The sequence below is a fragment of the Podarcis erhardii genome (assembly GCF_964252035.2).
Source record: "Podarcis erhardii genome assembly, chromosome: 2".
Classification (NCBI taxonomy): Eukaryota; Metazoa; Chordata; class Lepidosauria; order Squamata; family Lacertidae; genus Podarcis; species Podarcis erhardii.
This window is the reverse complement of record NC_138498.1, coordinates 83102994-83124133: the sequence shown is the minus strand read 5'-3', so window position 1 is coordinate 83124133 and position 21140 is coordinate 83102994. Positions and strand designations below refer to the sequence as shown.

The 21140-nt window shown below is 42.3% G+C and overlaps 1 long non-coding RNA gene across 1 annotated transcript in view; it reads left to right on the top strand.

The window, feature by feature from the left end:
- The first annotated feature begins 215 nt into the window (after positions 1-215).
- LOC309334547 overlaps positions 216-21140 on the top strand; it is a 36295-nt gene continuing 15370 nt past the window's right edge. The window contains exons 1-2 of the long non-coding RNA XR_014153158.1: positions 216-245; positions 7990-8062. This is a non-coding gene — a long non-coding RNA (uncharacterized lncRNA). The remainder of the gene's footprint in view (positions 246-7989; positions 8063-21140) is intronic.

Genomic DNA, 21140 nt, shown 5'->3' with positions numbered 1-21140 from the left:
CACAGCACTCCTAGCCAGAGCATTAATTAAATTGATGGTTTGAGGGTGAATTATAATTTATAAAGATTGGCGCCACTCTGCTAATATTCCACCTACAGGGGATACAGCCAGTTGCATTTTAAAAAGTCAGGCAGCTTGGTTATATCAGAAATCTGGCTGGGTAGTATTGCTTTCTCATAAGCAACTTCCTAAACTATCTCAGTCTCAGAATGAGAGGTTGGTGACCAAAGATCAAGGCAAGCAAAGTCAGTGGCATAGTGGGGGTAGGGGGCCCTGGGGGGCCCTTGCCCCGGGCACATTTTTTGAGAGGGCACAACCAGGCGCCCCCACTATACTTCATTCATTGAGTGAGGCTGTGCCTGGGCTGGCCTTTGGGGCTGGGACATGGGCAACAGCAGCTGCTGCTCCACTCAGGTCTGGCCGAGGGGCGGAAGTGTCGGAGAGGTGGCAGCGCTGCCCCTCTCCGATGCTGTGATTGCCCATCAGAGAAGGAATGGGCAGTGGCGCCGCCTCTCTCTGAGGTGGTGGGTCATTTCTTCCTCTGGGTGCCCGGCATGGAGAGGGAGGAATGAGTTTCCTTGGCCACATTGCTTCACGACAGCAGAGGAATGAACTCCATCAGGCCTGACCCCACGAGGCACCATAGGCTAGCTCTAGTCAAATTTAATAATAATAGTCTTCATTACCCGATCTAACAAACAAACCCTAAAATTAGGGGAATGCATCAACTCCAAAAGTTGGTTAGGACACCAGTTTGAAGTTTCATGAAACAGTCCACTTTGGTCTGAAGTGCTTCAGGGGCTACCCAATTTAGCTTGGGTTGTGAATGCACTTTGGAAAAAATGAGTCTTGGTTTCCACTTTTTATGATTGGGAAATAAAAATATTCCTATGAATCTTTTTGCTTTTGAGAGAATTATATGAAGAAGGCATAGTAATCCCTCCAGGGTAGATAAAGTCATCCAAATTACAGGCAAACAGATTTCAGGGCTTTTGCAGTAGCCACCTTTAAATTTTCATATAGATAGATGATAGATAGATAGATAGATAGATAGATAGATAGATAGATAGATAGATTTAAACTATAACTTTTTATTTCTTGGCAGAATGTAATGAAATTTGCAGGCAAGATTGCTCTTACTAAAGGCACGAATCCTGCCAATTTTCAGAAGAATAGCTGTAGCAATTTTCCCATAAAGCAGCCGTTACTGTTTGAGGGTGGGTAAAAAGGTATGATGATTTCATCCCTCCTAGCATTTTGCAGGCAATTGGTCTAAAACAGAAGACATAAAAAGGGGCCTTTTTTATGCCAAATTTCCAACCAATTTTTGTGTGCCTTTAATGTTGATTTGGAGGCAAGAACGAAAGGGGTTTGCTTTCCTTCATATGACTTTTTTTTTCTTTCTTTTTGGTGTGGGCACTGATTCAGTGGTATTAGGTAGGTGTCCCATGGTACTACACACAGAGCCCCAGGGAATATGTGCTGGTTTGAGAAGCAGGCTGGGCTTGGTGTTGGAAAGTTCCTTCTTGTATACTCATACATCTCCCACTCCTGTGTAGGAACAAAGCAGTGAGTTTTGATCTCTATAGCTATAAAAGGTCTAAGTATCAGATTGAGCACCCCTGAGATTCAAAATAATATTATGCTACTGTAACATAGGCTCAGAATGAAGTAATATCTTAATATGATCTGTCATGTAGTCGTTCCGCTTTAGTCATACAAACTACTTCTAAGTCAATCATCCCTGGCATGCTGTTAACAGTAAATTGTTCCTTTCCAATAGGGATTTCCAAATTGGCCTTAACAGGCTGATGATCATAGACACCAAATGGTAGCTATTCAAAATTAAAGAAGCTGCCAAGTGTCTTAGCTGGAAGACAAATGTAATCTACCCTATTCACAATAAGGACAATCTGTAAGTTGAGACACCTTTTTGTCATATGCTTATGTATAATTAGATATAATTTGAAAAGGACTTTCATTAAAAAAGATACCTGCAAACATAGTTTTTCCATCTTTTAATTCACAATGTGGGTAGCAGAAGGAATTTCCAAGGAATTTCCAAGTTCCATGTGATGGGCCAAAACATTATTTTTAATAACACTTTGCATGAGTATCACAGTCATTTGGCAGTGTAAAATTTGTACAGTTATTATTCAGAAGTTCTACGGCAGAGCTCAGTTCCTGCCAAATGATGCCTGAGCATTCTTGAACAGAATATAAATATTAGTTGTAATTAGGGAGATGGATTCTTCATGCCAAACACTTAGAATCAGTAAAAGTGGAATTAAGAAGGTCTATTAATTCACAGCACATTATCCTTTTGGAATTGACAAAAATAGTAAGTGTTCCAACCAGCTTGCATCTGTCAAATGCTCCCGAGGCCCCCAACCCCATTGAACTTCATGATGAAAATCTTCCCCAAACAGGAACAGTAATTCACATATCAGGAAGACAAATGATAACAAACTCTTCCCAAAATGAAAAAAGAAATCTTTTTAAACCACATCTCAGCTTGCAATATTATAAGATAAAGTAACAAGACTATAGCTATCCACCAAATTTTGGAGTACGGGAATAAATAGGTTTTTGCTCAAGTCTGTGTAAATTGCTCACCACATGGTCTATTCACCCCAGATATCAAGTGTCTGGGATGTTCTTTCCTAGTGTTCTTTTCTCTGTATATCCATGTAAAAGAATATAACTGAATCATCGATACAGGGATCAAGATGCGTTTTCATGCTAAAAGTCTATTCTGCAGGCAGATTGGCAGGGTGTATGTCTAACATTAGTTTTTCAATTGGTATTCTGTCCCCCAAGTTTCTTTTTCTTTTTCTTGAAGGCTCTATTCCTAGAATATTGCATGAGCCTCTGTGACACAAATCTATTTTTAAGAGCTGCCCTTCTGCTCCAAGAAAAACAATCCCAATTTCTGCGAGGGCCATGTCCTTTAGAAGAACTCTCAGAAAGAGGCTGGGGCTCCATAAAGCCAAGCTTTATGGTAACACTCGTTCTTGGAGCCTGGTTTCTTGTTCCAAATACATCTTACTAGGCTGGATACTCAAACCTCAATCACTACCTCTGCTACTGGATGAGGGGAAAATTGTAACACAGAATATCTTACTTAAAGGGAATTGTAACTTAAATGTTTTCTTAATTGTGGCATAAATAACAAAATGGATGCTTCAGAAAGATGCTATGAAATATAAGATATGCACAATACCCATTAAAGTTGTTTCTTTTTCTTCATTTTCCAGGCTGAGATTCTTCCCAGCAATTGCCCCCAAATCTCAAAAGTGGGATCCCAAACCTCACAATGATTCTACCATTGGCATATCCGGAAAGAGTCCTCAGATGATAGAGGTCTCTTGTGAGAGAGATTTGAGCAGACTGTTGTTGGGAAAGAATTCTTTTTTAATGTTGTGCCTTTCTCAGCAGTTGTAGTGTCCTCCACTTCCTTGGGTTTGGTTAGTAGGTCACCTTCCTTGGGTCCCACCTGAGCAAAATGACTGGTGATTCTGCTTTTTAGTTTAGCTGCTGAGGTGGAAGGAGTTGTGGAACCTTCTGGAGCAGCTTTTTTGGGGGGAGGGGCACAGCAAGGTACAAGAAAGAAAAGAGAAGTCTGCGGGTGTGACATTGATCTCACCTGCTTTCTCTGCCTTGTAATCAAATGCCCCAGGGTACATTATTTTCAAACTGTTTCCACCACTCTTTTGTCCATTTTGTTATCTATGCCACAATTTTTCAAATTTTATTTTGGCAACAGTGTATAGAATTGGTAGTTTCAGACTGCCCCCAAGGAGAGACTATGAGACTATGTTCTAAACACATTCAGCTCAATGATTCCCCTCTCCCATGCTCCTGGAGTAGGGATGGACCAGCCAACAATTATTAGTTCTCTCAATTCTTCCTTTCCCCAATATTAAATTCAGTTTGCAATTCTTTAGCCATTTGCGATTTTTTTAAAGGAAAATCCTTGCGAAAATTATTTAGCATTTTAATTTCTCCTAATATACACATTTTTGCACGTAGTTTTGACAAATATACATTGTTGTAGGTTACTTTCACTAATATGTACATTCATATGCACACATACCGGTATATGCATGTTTATACACATTGCTTAGCTTGAGAACTGCCTCACAAAATTCATAAAAGTGTGAATTTCAAAGGATGGCTGTGTTTCCGTTCACATATTGTTTCGGAAATTGCTAATTTAGTAAGTTCATATTTAAAAGATAACTGAATCATTCCCCCCCCCACTTCTTACCACCCCCATTCTGAAAGTATCCTTCCTTCCTTTTTCCTGCAATCAGTGCCTTCCTGCTTTTTCAATACCCATTCCTTCTTCATACTGTGTACTCAACTCAATGTCTTCACCTCTTAGGATCAAAGGAACTATTACCATCAAAGGATATATCATGATAAATCTCTTAGTTTTGGAGTGCAAGAACTCTTGAAGACTAGAGTAAGAGGGAAAAGGCCTCAACCGTTTAAACTGCCTAGTTCTCAATGTTGCCTATGTTAAGGACCACCATTTTGAATATAGTGGTAAGTGAGGAAAACCTTGATAAGAACAAAATATTAAAAAGTATAAAATCACATAGTATAAAGTATAAAACCTTGCCAACAAAGGTCCGTATTGTAAAAGCCATGGTTTTCCCAGTAGTGATGTATGGAAGTGAGAGCTGGACCATAAAGAAGGCTGATCGCCAAAGAATTGATGCTTTTGAATTATGGTGCTGGAGGAGACTCTTGAGAGTCCCATGGACTGCAAGAAGATCAAATGTATCCATTCTTAAGGAAATCAGCCCTGAGTGCTCACTGGAAGGACAGATCGTGAAGCTGAGGCGCCAGTACTTTGGCCACCTCATGAGAAGAGAAGACTCCCTGGAAAAGACCCTGATGTTGGGAAAGATGGAGGGCACAAGGAGAAGGGGACGACAGAGGATGAGATGGTTAGACAGTGTTCTCGAAGCTACAAACATGAGTCTGACCAAACTGCGGGAGGCAGTGGAAGACAGAAGTGCCTGGTGTGCTCTGGTCCATGGGGTCACAAAGAGTCAGACACGACTAAACGACTAAACAACAACAACAAATAAAATCACAAGTCAGCTTAAATAAATGAGATTCACTTTTGGCTCATCCAGAATTGCCCTTGCCTCGCTGCTTCCCCCCAGGGATACCTGATCTTTACAGCTGAATCGGCACAAACATCAATCGAGTTTTCTCCAGATTGACGTTTGTGCCTATTTATCGCTAAAGAGTGGGATTTCTGAGGGAAAGTGATGTGGCAAGAGCAAAACCACTCAGATTCGTCACAAAACAAAAAAAACAGCCTCTATTCCCTCCAGCTGAAAAGATAACATTCCAAATATATATTCATTTGGTAATTAGTTTAACTTGGATACATAACTTATTATTGTATAGACTTGTCTGAGGCATGTGCTCTATGTTGTGTATTATGTGGATTATATTCGATGTGAATGAACAAAATGTGGACTCTGATTGTTGCACAGAGTTGTGTATATTTGAAATATAGAGTCATTGAATTGTGAATATTTTATCAGTTTTTCCCATGCATTTTCATTTATTTAGGACCTTTGTGAATGATTTTGTTTTATTAAATAGCTTTACAGACTAATCCACTGCAAATGTAAGTCTCCCTTGGTTCAATGGCATCTATTTTCAAATAAATATACATAGTGGTGCATTCACAGTCATTTTTGGGTTTTGTCACATTGCATAGATGTCAATAATGTTTCTAAAATGCATTTCGTTTATATGCAGACTTTGCTATACCTTGAAGTGCCATAATAATACTCTTATATTTTAATGTGGGAAATCCTTATATTTTTTCACACTGATTTTTTTAATAATGGCTTGGACATGATTTCATGACTTTTTAAATAAGTAAAACTAGACAATGACCATGTCATGAATTCACTGCTGCAAAGGACAGAATTGAATCAAAATTGTACAAATATTAGAGAAGTATGCAGCCCTGTGCTATCACTGATTTTAGAATGAGATAATGACTCCTTGAGGCAAAAGATTAGTTTAGGGATGTAAAGGGCAGATTTGTTCACCAACAGAAGAGAATAACTGAAGGCCCCCAGAAGGAACAGCAGAGGGGGCTTCTGCGCAAGCAGCAAAATATCCCAGCTGACCTTGTCAACGGCATATAAGAGTTTAGTGTTAAATGGATTGTACCCCTAATATTTCTATTAAGATCTTAACAAAGCATCTCATGTAAATCTCTGTATCACCTACCACTAAAAAGCAATGCTAATTGAATGTAGCAAATTGTTTATGCTCTTCACTGAATCATTATTTTTGACATACTTTTTTTAAAAAAAATCCCCATCCACCTTCTCCTCACTAATTACTAGACTGATAGGAAGCCTAACCTAGGAACATAACAGATGTGTGACTCTCCCATTTGCTCTAAGGCAGAATAGATAGGCACAATTTATTTCTGTTATACTTTAATATGTGCAGAGGGGAGCGCTATAATTTTCCAGTAATGTAATATAAGCAGGACACGTGTAAAGAAAGTTGTGTCTGTATGTTTTCCTGGACTAGGTGTGCAGCACACAAATGGTTTATTTAAACGAACAATGCAATTTTCCTAAGCTGGGTGTTTAGTTTTCTTTATGGAAGGAAATGGAAATTGTTGATTTAGCTCCCATCTGCACGCAGCAACAATTGCCAACATTTGTTCTTTTGCATGAACACTTAAACACACACTGATGTATCAAGCAATAAAGATCTCCCAGAGAAAGAAAATAAAATGCAGACTCCCTGCAGCAATCGACAGTGTGTGGCTAGGCACACTCAAGGGACCAATACACTCCATCACTGTGAATATATAGATCCCCTTCTCTCTTTCACTCCTTTTGCAAAGATGTCTGATGTCCCTCCAGGTTCCACAATCTGGATTTGATCAAATAATTATAAACCCTGAGCAGCAGATCTATCATTCATGCTCCTGAACATGCCAACATGCGCCATTTGTGGCGATGCCAACCAATGGTGAAGCTTCTCTCATTATTGTCATTGAAAATATAGTGGTTTGGTGTTTGTGCTATTTCCTGGATTTTGGTGATATAAGATTGCCCAGCAATTTGCTTCTTTTGCCAACAACACTAAAGAATTTTATAATAAATCCCTTCTATATTTACTCAGTCCACCGCTCTGTCACTGAAATTAGCCATTTATGAACATATGTTCTGTAATACCTGTTTTCTTTTTCAGTTTGACTCTTCTTTGAATCCTAGCAGAAAATCAATCAAAATATGGTTTGCTACTCCTTTCCCTCCACTTTGAAGATTGTTTTCGTGTGTGTGTGTGTTTATGGTTTTAAATGGATATAGTACAATTTCACAATATATGACAGCAAAGCTAAATGGACCACACTTGAGATCTGGTGCATTTTGTTTAGAAATCCTGTAAAGCAATTGATATGAAATATTAACTACAACTACATTCAATGTAACCAGGGGACAGAAAAATAATTCAAAAGAAGTAAAATATCTAAATCAGCTTGTATTGCCAAGTCTATGATTCTGCTGTTTGTTTTTTAAACTTTGTCTCAGGAAAGGCGTAATTTCTATATCAGCTGCATATAGAGCAGCATACCATAAACGATCAGATTTACTCAGAATATAAGCATTACTTTGGTGAGTGACAATCCAAATCAATGTGCATGTAGCCTTGGTGAGATACTCTGAATATGACCAACCAGCTGTTTGGTAACAAGAAGAAAACAAGGAGAAATAAAAGCATCTCCATAACCTTCCACTCTGAAAAGTTTAAGAGTGTTTACTGGGGCTACATTTGTGTAGCCCAGCTACTTAATAAGGTAGGGAAATAGCACAGATGCAAAATTCCCCACGCAAACAAAGAAATGCTTGCTGCCACGAAAGTATGGCCCCTAGCTAGATATAAGATATCGTGAACATTTTCACTGACATCACAATATTCCAGATATACAGCCTTTTCCATTGCAACCTCACAACTATGAAATGAACTCCTGAGAAGACGGAATAGATCTCTGGAGGTAGGTAGATCCCAGTTTCAATCCCTGGCGTTTCCAGGTGGAATGCGGTGGGGAAAACCTCTGCCGTTGATCCTGGACAACCACAGTGAGTCACAGCAGACAACATAGAACTTGATGGACAAATAATCTGACATGGTATAAGAACATTTCCTGTACAGTGGTACCTCAGGTTAAGTACTTAATTCGTTCCGGAGGTCCAGTCTTAACCTGAAACTGTTCTTAACCTGAAGCACCACTTTAGCTAATGAGGCCTCCTGCTGCTGCTGCGCCGCCGGAACACGATTTCTGTTCTTATCCTGAAGCAAAGTTCTTAACCTGAAGCACTATTTCTGGGTTAGCGGAGTCTGTAACCTGAAGCGTATGTAACCTGAAGTGTATGTAACCCAAGGTACCACTGTATTCATTTCTAGGGTGCATTAATGTACAATCTGACTTTCTCCCCCCCCCCTTTTTAACCCCCCCCTTGCAAATTCTACCTTACAAGTCTACTTGAGGAGTGGGATAGCACTACTTTTATTGTTGGGGGGGGGATCTTGGTCCTGTAATAATTTTGGTGCTTTTTTTAAATTGTATGTCGGGAGTTAGCTTATGGGTGTGTGTGTGCGTGTTTGTTTTGTTTTGTTTTGTTTTGTTTTTTGCATTGCTTCTATGTATTTCACAAACTGTCTTGAGCTTTGAAAGAAGCAGGGTATAAATACATACATAATACTTAATGACCATATACCAAGGGGAGAGAGAGCGAGAGAGAAGGTCTTACATACATTGAATTATATCCGTTCCACAGCATCAAAGCAGAGGACAGACTTTCTTCCACGTAGGCAATTGGACTCATTAGTTCATATGAAAGAGTAGAACTGACATGTGTTGAACTGACCACAAGAGGTCACTCTTATTTTTTTATGGCATGTACTGGAAGTGTATTAACAATTTCAGCGGATCTAAAGTGTTCTATTACTGTATCTATTTCAAAGCAGAATTCCATATAGATATCTACACATAAGTAACTCCAACTGATTTCAGTGAGACTTACTCCCAGGTAAGTACAGATAGGATTGTAGCCATATCATAACCCTCATCATCATTTACCTGCCCTTCACCCTAAGGTAGCAGTCTAAAGCAACTTAGAATAAATTGAGTTCTAAAAATATACACCTAAGGGGACAAAAGCCTGGGTAAAGAGGTATGTCTGCAGCCCGTGAGCTTTTGAGGGCAGTGCAACAACCAAGAGGGCCCCCTCTCCTGATCTCAGCACCTGAGAGGATATGTAGGGGAGGAGGAGACCTCTCAGGCATTTGGGGTCTGAGTCCTTTGGGGCTTTAACACCTGCACAGTGAACCAACTGGAGATTCCGAGTCGTTTTGAAGCGCAGCTCCATGGAAAGAGGAAGTTACCAGAGCATGGAATACAGTGGCCAAGTTATTTCTGTTCAAAATGGAGCTATAGCAGTAGCTGGGAAAAGGCACTCCTAGCTGCCAAAGTCATCACGGTTGTGACTCTCTTAGTTTTCTTCAAGGAATGCTCAGTATTAGGTCACAGGAAAGGCACAAGGAATGTTTGAATGTCACCAGGCACTGCTGCTGCATAGCCCCCAATTCCTTTTAATAGGCCTCTATAAAAGCACTCGATAGATTATTGCTTTCAAAGATATTGACTTGGCTGGTCTACGAATCCTTGCCAGTAAAATGGATATTTCTGATCTATTTCCATCGCTGTATTGACTTACAATGCACTGCTGACGTATGATTTCTGCAGCGAGAGAATAATGGATTTCTCCCATTTTCCTTCCTCTTCATTCAGTCGGTTCACTCTGTCCTGCATTCCACTCTGCTTGAATTCTGCTTCAACAAGGAGAAGGTCTAAAATTAATTCGGGAATTGGAGCATACTGTTTATGATTCCTTCATGTCATTTGTATCCTCCCTGCCAGAAACAGCGGTGGATAGGATAAGATGTATTCCACACTGTTTCTCTGCCTGCTCTTTTTTTTACCTACTGGTGAAATCTTCCATCCCCTGCAATTCCCCTGTTGATTGACACCATGCCATTGTTAAGCTTTTCCTTTTGTAACAGTGCAGGAGTGGGGAATTTTCATCAGAAGTGTAAGAGGAGAAGGAAGGTTTTACATTTTCTTCTGCCTGCAAATCCCACTTCTGCTGCTGAGCTGACTAGGGAACAGCAGAGTGATGAAAAGGAGCTGGACTGCTGAAAAGAATGAATCGTCTTGTGTAGCCCCACACCATTCTTCCCACTGCTGATCAGTGGGAGGGTATGTTGTGGGCCATGTAAGATTTGTCAGTTGACCAGAAGCAGCCTAGGGGGTGCAGATTGTACACACCTGAACAAGAGAGGCATGTTTCTCAGAGACTATGCATACTGACTGGAGAATGTGCACATTGCCTGGAGAATGTATACATACTATGTTTGAGATATGCACATTACCTAAGGCCTGCTGAGAATTATGCATAATTGCCAAAGAATGTACCAAATTAAGCCAAATGTGCACATTCTCCAAGTCCCAATTATGTATAATGGCTGGAGGATCTAGAAAATATTCACGAGGCCTGGTGAATATACACAATGGCTACTTATTATGGACATTAACCATTCAACTTATATTCCCCTTAACATATACACACAGTTTTGTTCTTTCTGGGTCAACTTTTCTGTTTGTGCATGTGTGCACAGATACAAATTTGCAAACATGTGAGTTCTGTTTCAAGCAGAAAAACAAAAGAGTGAGTTCTGCTTAAGTTGATGAGTACCACAGATATTTGCAAAGAAGAGGTGGCTATGAAGGTTTAATTGTCATGTGTTGCTTTTACACTCCGATGCACAGGTGTAAATCATAGCCTATGAAATGTCATTTATAAGCATGCCTGGGAATTTTCTTTTTAATCCGGATGAAAATTTGCCTCTGTTTAAACCTTGCCTCTCTCACTGAAGGTACCAGATTTTATCTTGTATATGATCCTGAATTTTCATGCACATTTAAAGCCATTTACAGCTGTTCTATTGTCCCAGGTGCAATAATTTATCTGTGTTCAGTTTCCTTTGGAATGAGTCACTGGAAGCTTATGATATTTGAGTTTATTACAAATATACAGGTTGAGCAAACTGCTTAAAATCTGCAGAAGCCAAATCCACTACCCTATATCAAACCTCCAGAGACAGCCCAGAGCTCAAAGCAAACCCTCTTCCTCTGTGTCTCATTCAAAACTGCAGTGTCTGCCGAAGTGCTTCTGTTGTTTTCCAGTCACACCTAGCCTGCTCTCTTCCTCTGTCTTGGGACAGGGAAGAAAGCAGATGAGACATCTCCTTCTCTCCTTGGACCATTTATCCCTGATCTCCCTAACAGAAGTCATCCCTGGCATCTTTGCCACTGACTATCTATTTCTTTAAAAGCACTTCTAAACCACTTAATATTTTTAAAACTTCTAAATGCACAAACATCATCATCATCATCATCATCATCATCATCATTAACTTGTACCTCACCCATCTGATTGGGTTGCTCCAGCCACTCTGGGTGTCTTGCAACAGAATGTAAAAGAACACATGCTACATGAGACATTTAAAGCCTCCTGATACAGGGCTGCCTTCAGATGTCTACAGAAGCTCATATAATTGGCTATTGCTTTGACATCTCACAGGAGGGTGCTCCACCAGAAAGCCCTCAGAGGTGGACCTCAGCGTCCAGGGCTGAACAATGTGAGTGGAGGCACTCCTTCAAGTATACAGGGCTGAAACCATTTAGGCCTTTAAAGGCCAGCAGCAATACTTTCAATTGTGCTTGGAAGCATACTGGGAGTCAGCATCTTGCCCTCAGGATTGTGAATGCCCACCACAGCACGCAGACGTGCAACATCACACACACACCTGCACATAGTGCATGTGACGTCACACGAACTACATGCAGGCGTGTGCATGTGACGTTGCATGTCTGCCTTATGGTGGCTGGCAGTGACTCCTCTTCAGCCAGCAAGGCACCCTTTTCCGTGGGAAGGGGCTCGGACTTAGAGGCAGAAAGACTCTGTCTCCACATCTGAGATCCACCCCCTAGAAAAGGATGCTTTGCTTGCTGGCTGAGGAAGATGGAGCTGAACTGCTTCTCTCCCTGCTGGCTTTTTTTCATTGACTTTGTGGGTGCCCCAATTATATTATTGCGGATGCCCAAGCACTCACAGCTGCCTGGAGTTGGCTTCTATGCTGGGAGCCAATGTAAGTCTTTTAGGGCCAGTGTTATATGTTCCCATATAGCAGCCTCTCCTAGTCACCAGTCTGGCAGCCGCAATCTGGATTAATTGTAGTTTCCAAGTCACCTTCAAAGGCAGCGCCCTTAGTCATCTAATCTTTATAGGTAAAATTATCCACCCCTGAGCATTTTTAGGTTTTTCTCATTCTCCGAAAGTTACCAGATATGCCCCTCCACTTTCCCCTTTCCACAAAAGGTGGGCAAGAGCTATTTGGCTCAGGTTTAGTTTTTAAAATAGGCTATTATTAAATATTTGGAATGGAGCATCTGTAATGAAAAACAAAACCACAACATTTTAGAAACATGCTGTCTGTGGAATACAGAAGACATCCATATTGGTTGGATTTATTTTGCCTGCATACATCTGTGCATTCTGTCCCATTTTCCTGGTTAAATATTTGATTTCTTATTTATGCTAGTATCTATGAACACCACAAGCTCTGTTTATGTTTTCACTTATAAGAGTTAGCTTATTTTCCCAACCACTTACTGGAAGGAACATGAGAGAAAAGTCAAGATATTTAATCCTGATGATGCAAAGGTGGCAGTGATTACTCTCACACTGTGTCTATTGGGAGAGAGAAAAGATATATTTTGGTTGAGGTTTGGACAACTTGCAACAGTTGCCCAATATTTACAATGTCATTAGTACAGGAGCTCTCAGTAGACACAAACCCAAATCTGACAGCTGATCCTTTTCACATATAATTATTAAAAGCTCAATTTTCAAGTTACAATTGCAGCTACATTTCCTTGCCAATATTCAAAACCTGAACTGGGAATAGTTCTTGAACCCACAAGCTCTGTATTATCTTCAACAAAGTAAAATAGCCAAAAGTCAGGTGCTAGCTTAAGCCAGTATCAGTTGGCATGAATGTCAATGGTTGCATTTTTACACAATGTTAAGCCAAATTACAGCTTAGTGTGAGCTTGCAGACTTCCAGAGAGGAGACTGAAGCTCCGTTGCTCTTCCCATATCCTTTAAGCTCCATGTTGTGAGGCAGCTAAGCCAATGTTTGTCTTAGTAGGTCATCTGAACCCAGGCTCATGTTTAAGCCCTCTCCTCCTTAACAATGACAGGTAGCCAACAGGAAACCTTGGCTACAGAGCTCTCCAAAATCCAGTTCTGCTAAGCCATAATTTGGCTTACCATGTTTCATCTTTTCATAAACAACGTGGGGGGATAAAATTGAACCCTGCTGACTACTTCAGATGTTCTACATCATTTAAGGTCAAGCGGCCATCACACCGCACATACCACATCTCCCACCACCCACAAGTTCACACACAAATGCACCTTTCCACTGGATAAAGCCACGTCAGGCGTGCAGACCAGGGACTAGCACTGTTGCCTAGCACTATTTTTCTCTCCTCTGCCAGGCCTTGCTCCACTAGAGTGACTGATGAGGTTAAAATTCCTGTCAGCAGCTTTGAGTTTACCTCAGGATTGTTCCGAGTTCCCAACACTGCTGTTTCTGTGGCTATTGGTGGACAGACCTTTCCCAGCTGCGGTACCAGAAATGTCACAAGGAAACCTGGTCCATCTCTTTCCCAGTAAAAGCTGAATTGCAGAGAAGTTTATGAACTTGAAGAGTAGGAAAGCCTTTCATATTAAAGGAAAGAAAGAGACTAGAGAGCCTGTCCTCCCACTTGGTTTTTGCCTGCTCTCACAGCTCTAATAAAAACATATGGAGAAGGTAAATTAGGACAGCCGACTGCTTCTGTCAACGCTGAACAAACAGCATCTTTAAACTTTATGTGTGACTTAGAATCCAAGAATGCAGACTTTGTTTTAGTTGATGGGCTTGTTAAAGAAAATACTTTGATAGCAAGGAGGGAAAGGGGGGGGGGAGAGAAAAGAGGAGAATTATATAGAAATGAGAGCAGATTAAAGTACAAAAAGAACCCCTGACATCAGACAGAAGCCTGTTTGATTAGGTCACCCTATAGACTAGAAATAATTAAAAATAAAGAAGATAGATGGAATATGTCAGGTGCTTAAAACAACATCACGAATCCTACTCAGAGAAGCACATGTTTGTGCAAGCCGAGGAAGTGAGGTTGTGGCAGATGTGGAATATTTCTGCTGGCTGAAGGCCTCGAGTGGACAAGGAGGAGGATTTTGAATACTGTGCAAGTAAACGTGATGCAAGGTATATTAAAAAGCCAAAGCAAATTGGAGGTGGAGTAATAAAGGAAGATGAATGCTTAAAACATTGTAATGGTGCTAAGGACCAGGCAGATACTTCTGCTAAAAAGAATGCCTCAGTTATCCAGCATAGGCTCCTCAGTCCTGCACTCCTCTCTCCCCTTGACCCCCATTCCCCCCCCAAAAATGTTGTGTCTCTTTGGTTAATAGCCACCCAGCTCTCCTGCCTCTTGCCCACCCAGCTTTCAAAATAATGAAGGAAGCATTTGCTTTCAGAAGAGCATTATTAAAGCCCCAGGTGAGCGTCTCCCTCTTGTTTCCCCCTGACAGGGATTTTTGCAACAGAAAGCCTCAGCAGGCTGGCAGGTGCTGTTAGGATCAAAGCTGAACCTCCCACAGAGCTTTATGGGGATTTCCACACTAATATGCTGGTACACACGTTGGCCAGATAACTGACATTGCCTAAATATTTGCCCTTGACTGCTATGCTTGGCCTCGCGCTTGTAGCAACAAGGGTGGTTTGCAAGTTAGTCTCTTCAGCCTGCGTACCTCTCTCTGCTATATTATCCAATTCCCATTTGCCAAATGATGGTCGGGGGGGGGGGTGGGAGGATTAGGAGAGCAAGCATCAGCATTTCCACAGATCTGCTTCCTGCTCATCCACAGATAATATTCTACTCAGTTAGGAGCAAACCGAGGAATCTGCCTTCTACAAAGTCAGAGTGTTGGTCCGTCTAGTTTAGTATGGTCTACACCAGTGTTTCCCAAACTTGGGTCTCCAGCTATTTTGGACTTCAGTTCCCATCATCCCTGACCACTGGTCTTGCTAGCTAGGGATGATGGGAGTTGTAGTCCAAAGACAGCTGGAGACCCAAGTTTGGGAAACACTGGTCTACACTGATGGGCAGAATTTAAGACAGAGAGTCTCCTGCAGCCCTGGTCCTGGAGATGCTGGGGGGTTGAACCTGAGACCTCCTGAATGCAAAGCAAATGCTCTAATAAGGTTGGCACTTTCTCAGCCCAGCAACAGTAAATACTTACTTCAGAGGGATATGCTTCTGCAGAAAGTTTATCATCATTGGTAGCTGGATTAATGTTGCTGAGTTTTCGTTGTTGCTTTGGGCATAGTGACTGTAGTAATTACACACACTTCTTAAGCAGGGAACATAGGGATGGGAGTTTAGCGATGACCCCCTGGAATCCAGAATAGACAAAGAGAGGAACCCCAGCCGATGGTGCTTCCGCTTGCACAATGGGGCATTTCCCCTCTCTTCTGCCATGCCTCCCCAAATTGTCTTGGCTTGAGAGAACCCCAAAAACAGTATGGAGAGGGGAATTCTTCTATCTAACTATGCTGCTATGCTTGTGCAGTTAGAATATTCATCTTTGTGTGACACTGAACTCTATCCATAATGTGTATATAACAAACTATGAACCTGAGAAACTTCAATACAGTGGTACCTCTGGATGCAAACGGGATCTGTTCCAGAGCCCCGTTCGCATCCTGAAGCGAACGCAACCCGCGTCTGCATCTGCGCAGGTCTCGATTTGCCGCTTTCACGCATGCGTGTGACGTTATTTTAAGCGTCTGCACATGTGTGAGCGGCGAAACCCAGAAGTAACACGCTCCTTTACTTCCAGGTTGCCATGGAGCGCAACCCGAAAATGCTCAACCCGAAGCTACTTCAATCCGAGGTATAATACAATGCCACACTCTAAAACAATAAAATCTCCAAAACAATAACATAGCAACACAGTTTGAAACATCTTAAGAGTCAGGAGTCCCTTTCGTCTTCAGCCTCCCCCTTGCCAGGGCACACCCTGACTCACAAAATAAAACAACCGCCCCACTAACACATAGACATCATGTCTAAACTCTGTCTTAAGATCATTCATATAAGGCATATATCAGTGACAGCCCAACCAGTTAACTATGGACAAAGTTTTGCTGTAGGAAAATGGTTCTAATTATGTAATTAATCTACTAAATGTTACAGCCTTTCTCAAGAATCAATTATGTTTTAGCCTTGTAAATGGGGTGACTACAAATGTCAGACTACAACTCCCATCATGTTGGATGTAGCTGAAGAGAATTGGAGTCCAATAACATCTGGCGGGGCATGGGTTTTCTCTGCTCTGCTTTAAAATATTGTGCCTATGATTATTCTGGCAAAATCATCAGAATGTTTTTTTTAAAAAATCACCAAGATTCACTTTTAACATTTGGATTATTGTTTATTTTCTCCCCCTACCCCCTACCTGAAACATATGGAAAGTTTGATTATCACTAAGGAGTTGCTGAGCCTACATTTATGGACAATTCATTGGCCATGTTAGTAGAAACTATGTACATGTCACAGAACATAAAGTTTGAATTCAGACCAAGCGCCGCATAAAATATTCCAAAATTTAACAAATGACCATTCAAGGAGAATATCGCCTAAGCATTTCCCCACAGCTCAGACTGGGTTATCTGTCATGCATCGACTTTTTCTTTTTCTGGGATGCTTTTGTAAGCTTCAGGAAGCAATCTCTGTGGAAAATTGGAAGCATTCAATTATTTTAACCTGAATTACCTATAATAGATCTGCTACAAACATGAGAAGCTGTGTATTACAGTACAGGCTACATGTGTATTTAACTGCATTGACTGACATAGAGTGAAAGAGAATATATGGTATATATGGAATATATGGAATATATATGGTATTAAGGCAAACTGAAGTTTCTACCCATCTTGGCACATGGAGGTGAGCAGGAAGAGAGTAATCAACCAGCTCTAAGACTGCAGATACACCATTACATAATTTAAAAAATGCATTTGTTTTCATGGACATTAATGATTATTACACCAAAAGCCGATCTGATTTATTGGTCACCAGGATTTTTTTTTTTGGGGGGGGGTGTATAATCTATAGTATGGGACGTGGGTGGCGCTGTGGGTATAACCTCAGTGCCTAGGACTTGCCAATTGCTTGGTCGGCGGTTCGAATCCCCGCGGCAGGGTGCGCTCCCGTTGTTCGGTCCCAGCGCCTGCCAACCTAGCATTTCGAAAGCACCCCTGGGTGCAAGTAGATAAATAGGGACCGCTTACCAGCAGGAAGGTAAACGGCGTTCCGTGTGCTGCGCTGGCTCGCCAGATGCAGCTTGTCACGCTGGCCACGTGACCCGGAAGTGTCTGCGGACAGCGTTGGCTCCCGGCCTATAGAGTGAGATGAGCGCACAACCCTAGAGTCTGTCAAGACTGGCCCGTACAGGCAGGGGTACCTTTACCTTTACCTTTACCTTTATAATCTATAGCAGTTGCCTATGACATCATAGACCAAAAATGTGAAACTTTCAGCCCTTCAGTTGTACTAGCTAAACTACAACTCCCACCATCCCTGTTCATTGGACATGCTTGCTGGAAATGATGGGGTTGTATAGTTCAGCAATACCAAGAGGGCCAAAGGCTTCAAACTCTTGGGCTATGATGTTAGGGTTGGTGCAGCAGATGGGCCATGCTGCATTGCAGAGTCTACCTCCAATACTTTCTGCATCTCCAGAAAACACTTTTGCCATCAGCCAAGGGCAAGTTGTGTTATCGGTGGACAAACTTGATATGCTGTCTCTCTCTCTCTGTGTGTGTGTGTGTGTGTGTTTATTTCTTACAGATGCCCACAGTTTTGAATGGATATATGCAGTGAGGTGGTGTTTACCCCTTTCTCTGAAGATGATTTATCTGCTGAAAAAATAAAATAAAAATCCAAACTATATTTTCCTTCTCTCTCCAAGAAAACAAAATGTATGTGGGCAGAAGAAATAGTTGGGGTAGAATTCCAGCTAGATTTCCCCCTAATAAACTTCATTTGCATAGATAAGAGGAGGGTCATTATATTTGGCTCAGATTCAGTTACTTACTAGGAAAATTAAGTTGTGCAGTTAAATGTGATTTATTTATCACATTTAAGGAGCTCAAGGTGGACATGGCTCCCCGTTGCCAAATTTAATCCATATAACAACCCTATGAGGTTAAGTTGAGAGAGTCAGTGGCTGGCCCAAAGTCACCCAGTGAACTCTATGGCTAAGTAAGTATTTGAATACCGCTGCATTTAGACTGGGGCAGGTGGTATCCCTGCACATCGCACTGAGCCCAAGAAGGTGTAAAACCAAAAAGATCCGTTTGTGGGCACTAAATTTTGGGCTTGTTCAGGGTGCCGTATTACCAAAGATTACCAATGTTTGCCCCTGATTTGAACCCTGGTCTCCAGGTCCTACTCTAACCTAGGGTTGCCATATGGCTGGGAAATCATGGACATGTCCTCCTTTGCCATCCAGGTTTTTTTGTTTGTTTGTTTGCTTTTTCAATTTTAAGCATATGCCTGGTTTTTTTGGGTGGGGTAAAAAATTGTGTGTGCGCGCAGGCAGCTCGGTTTTGGGCATCGGCTCAAGTGACCCAGGCCCTGTCTTGGGTTCTAGAGTGGGTGGTTCAGGCTGCTTTTGGCTCTGGTGTGGACGATTTGGGCTCGGGGGTGGTAGACAGCTGGCGGAGCGAGCAAGAAATTGCCCCAAAACTTTTTTACCCCTGGAAATATGGCAATCCTACTCTAACCACTAAAGCAGTGGCTTTCAACCAGTATGCCGTGGAACCCTGGGGTGCCTTAAATGATTTTCAGGGGTGCTGCGGGCAACACTGCCCTCTGTCCCTCTTTCCTTCCTTCCCTCCTCTGATGCCCTCTCATGTCTCTGCCTCCCAAAGGCTTGCACAGCTGTTTGTTGCAGCAGCCCCAGCTACAAGCTCCACAGGCAAATGGTGCCTCTGGGGTTGGCCAGGGGGTGTTGGTTGCCAGGAGCTGAAACGGCCTCAGAGGGAGCAAGCAAACGGTCCACCAACCCTTGCTGTTGGGAATGGACAGACAAGTCTCATGCCCCTGTGGGGTGTGTGAGGAAGCACCTCTCTTTGGAGCAGGGGGAGCAGCTTAGAGACCAGGGGCAGCAGCAGTGGCTGCCCAGAGGACTCCCAAGGAGAGGGGAGAAGGGAGGAGACTGATGGCACACTCTACAAGGGAAGGTGTTTGAAAAAGGGTGAGGGACTGCCAGCTCTGCAGGCAAGGGGTGACATAACTGGGCTCCTGAGCCCCACTGGGGTGCCGCAGAAAGAATGTAGCTGTGGAATCAAAAAGATTGATTGATTGAAAACCTCTGCGCCAAAGCATATTAGTTCTGGACTTGGAGCTCTAACTCAGCCTCTCTCTCTCTCTCTCTCTCTCTCTCTCTCTCTCTCTCACACACACACACACACACACACACAGTCGTCCCCCGTCCCCCCCCGATAAGTAAAGTAGCTGGAAAATTTATTGGAAAGTGTGGGACAACCAGTGGCGTAGCGTGGGTTGTCAGCACCCGGGGCAAGGGAAGTAATTTGCGCCCCCTAACCCGTGGATTTGCGCCCCCTAACCCGTGGATTTGCGCCCCCTAACCCGTGGACTTGCCCTAACCCCAGATGTTGCGCCCGGTGCGGCCGGCCCCCCCTGCACCCCCCACGCTACGCCACTGGGGACAACTACAGTGGTACCTAAGGTTAAGAACTTAATTCGTTCTGGAGGTCCGTTCTTAACCTGAAACTGTTCTTAACCTGAGGTACCACTTTAACTAATGAGGCCTCCCAATGCTGCTGCTGCGCTGCCGCATGATTTCTGTTCTCATCCTGAAGCAAAGTTCTTAACCTGAGGTACTATTTCTGGGTTAGTGGAGTCTATAACCTGAAGCATCTGTAACCTGAAGCGTATGTAACCTGAGGTACCACTGTATTGCTTGATGATACATCATCTAACCTCCCTGCTAACAATTCAGAATGAATGTTCAATAAACCATTGACCTCCCCACAAATTTTGTGCAGGCAAATTAGGATGGTGCTCAATAAACAGGTCTTCTGGAAACAACAATGAAAAGTTGGGGGAAGGGGTCAAAGCTGTCAACTTTTCCCTTTTCTTGCAAGGAATCCTATTCAGAATAAGGGAATTTCCCTTAAAAAAAGGGAAACGTTGACAGCTATGGAAGGGGTGCTTAAAATGTGTGACCAACTCTTGGGCCTTCTGATGAGGTTTGCATTGTCTCTCAATCTCACGTAAATGTTGCCAGGGTTAGAAGTGGTCGGTGCTCAGAACTGACCTACATAATAAATAGTGTGGGAGATCTCAGAGCTAATAAAAGTCAATATGCTTGTAGTTCCATGCTCTTTCTCCAAAGTGTGGCTAATCCATATTTGCTGTAAACCAGAGGTTAGAGGGTGGTTAAGGGCATGGCAGAGAGTGTGAGCCTATGTATGACTGCTCTAATCTGAAGTGCACAAATGCATTGGTTAATATTAAAGGCACATTCCTAGAGGTCACTGTGATTCGGACATCACAAAGTTTTTTTCAGGACCTGCACCACGTTCCCCTGATCCATTCAGCAGAGTAGGTAGCTGTGGCTGCCGCTTCTTCTTTGTTAATCTTCCTGACATAATTGTGCTTGGTTTCTTATAGCAATGATAAAAAGCATATGGTAAAGCAAATCAATTATATGGACCCCCTATAATAATGAAAAGACAGCTGGCTGCCAGATCTATAGGTTTCTCCAGAGCATCCAACTTTTTTTTAAAAAAGAAACAAAATCCCCCTTGACCCTGTCAAGAAGGCCAGTGTTTCTCCTGGCAGC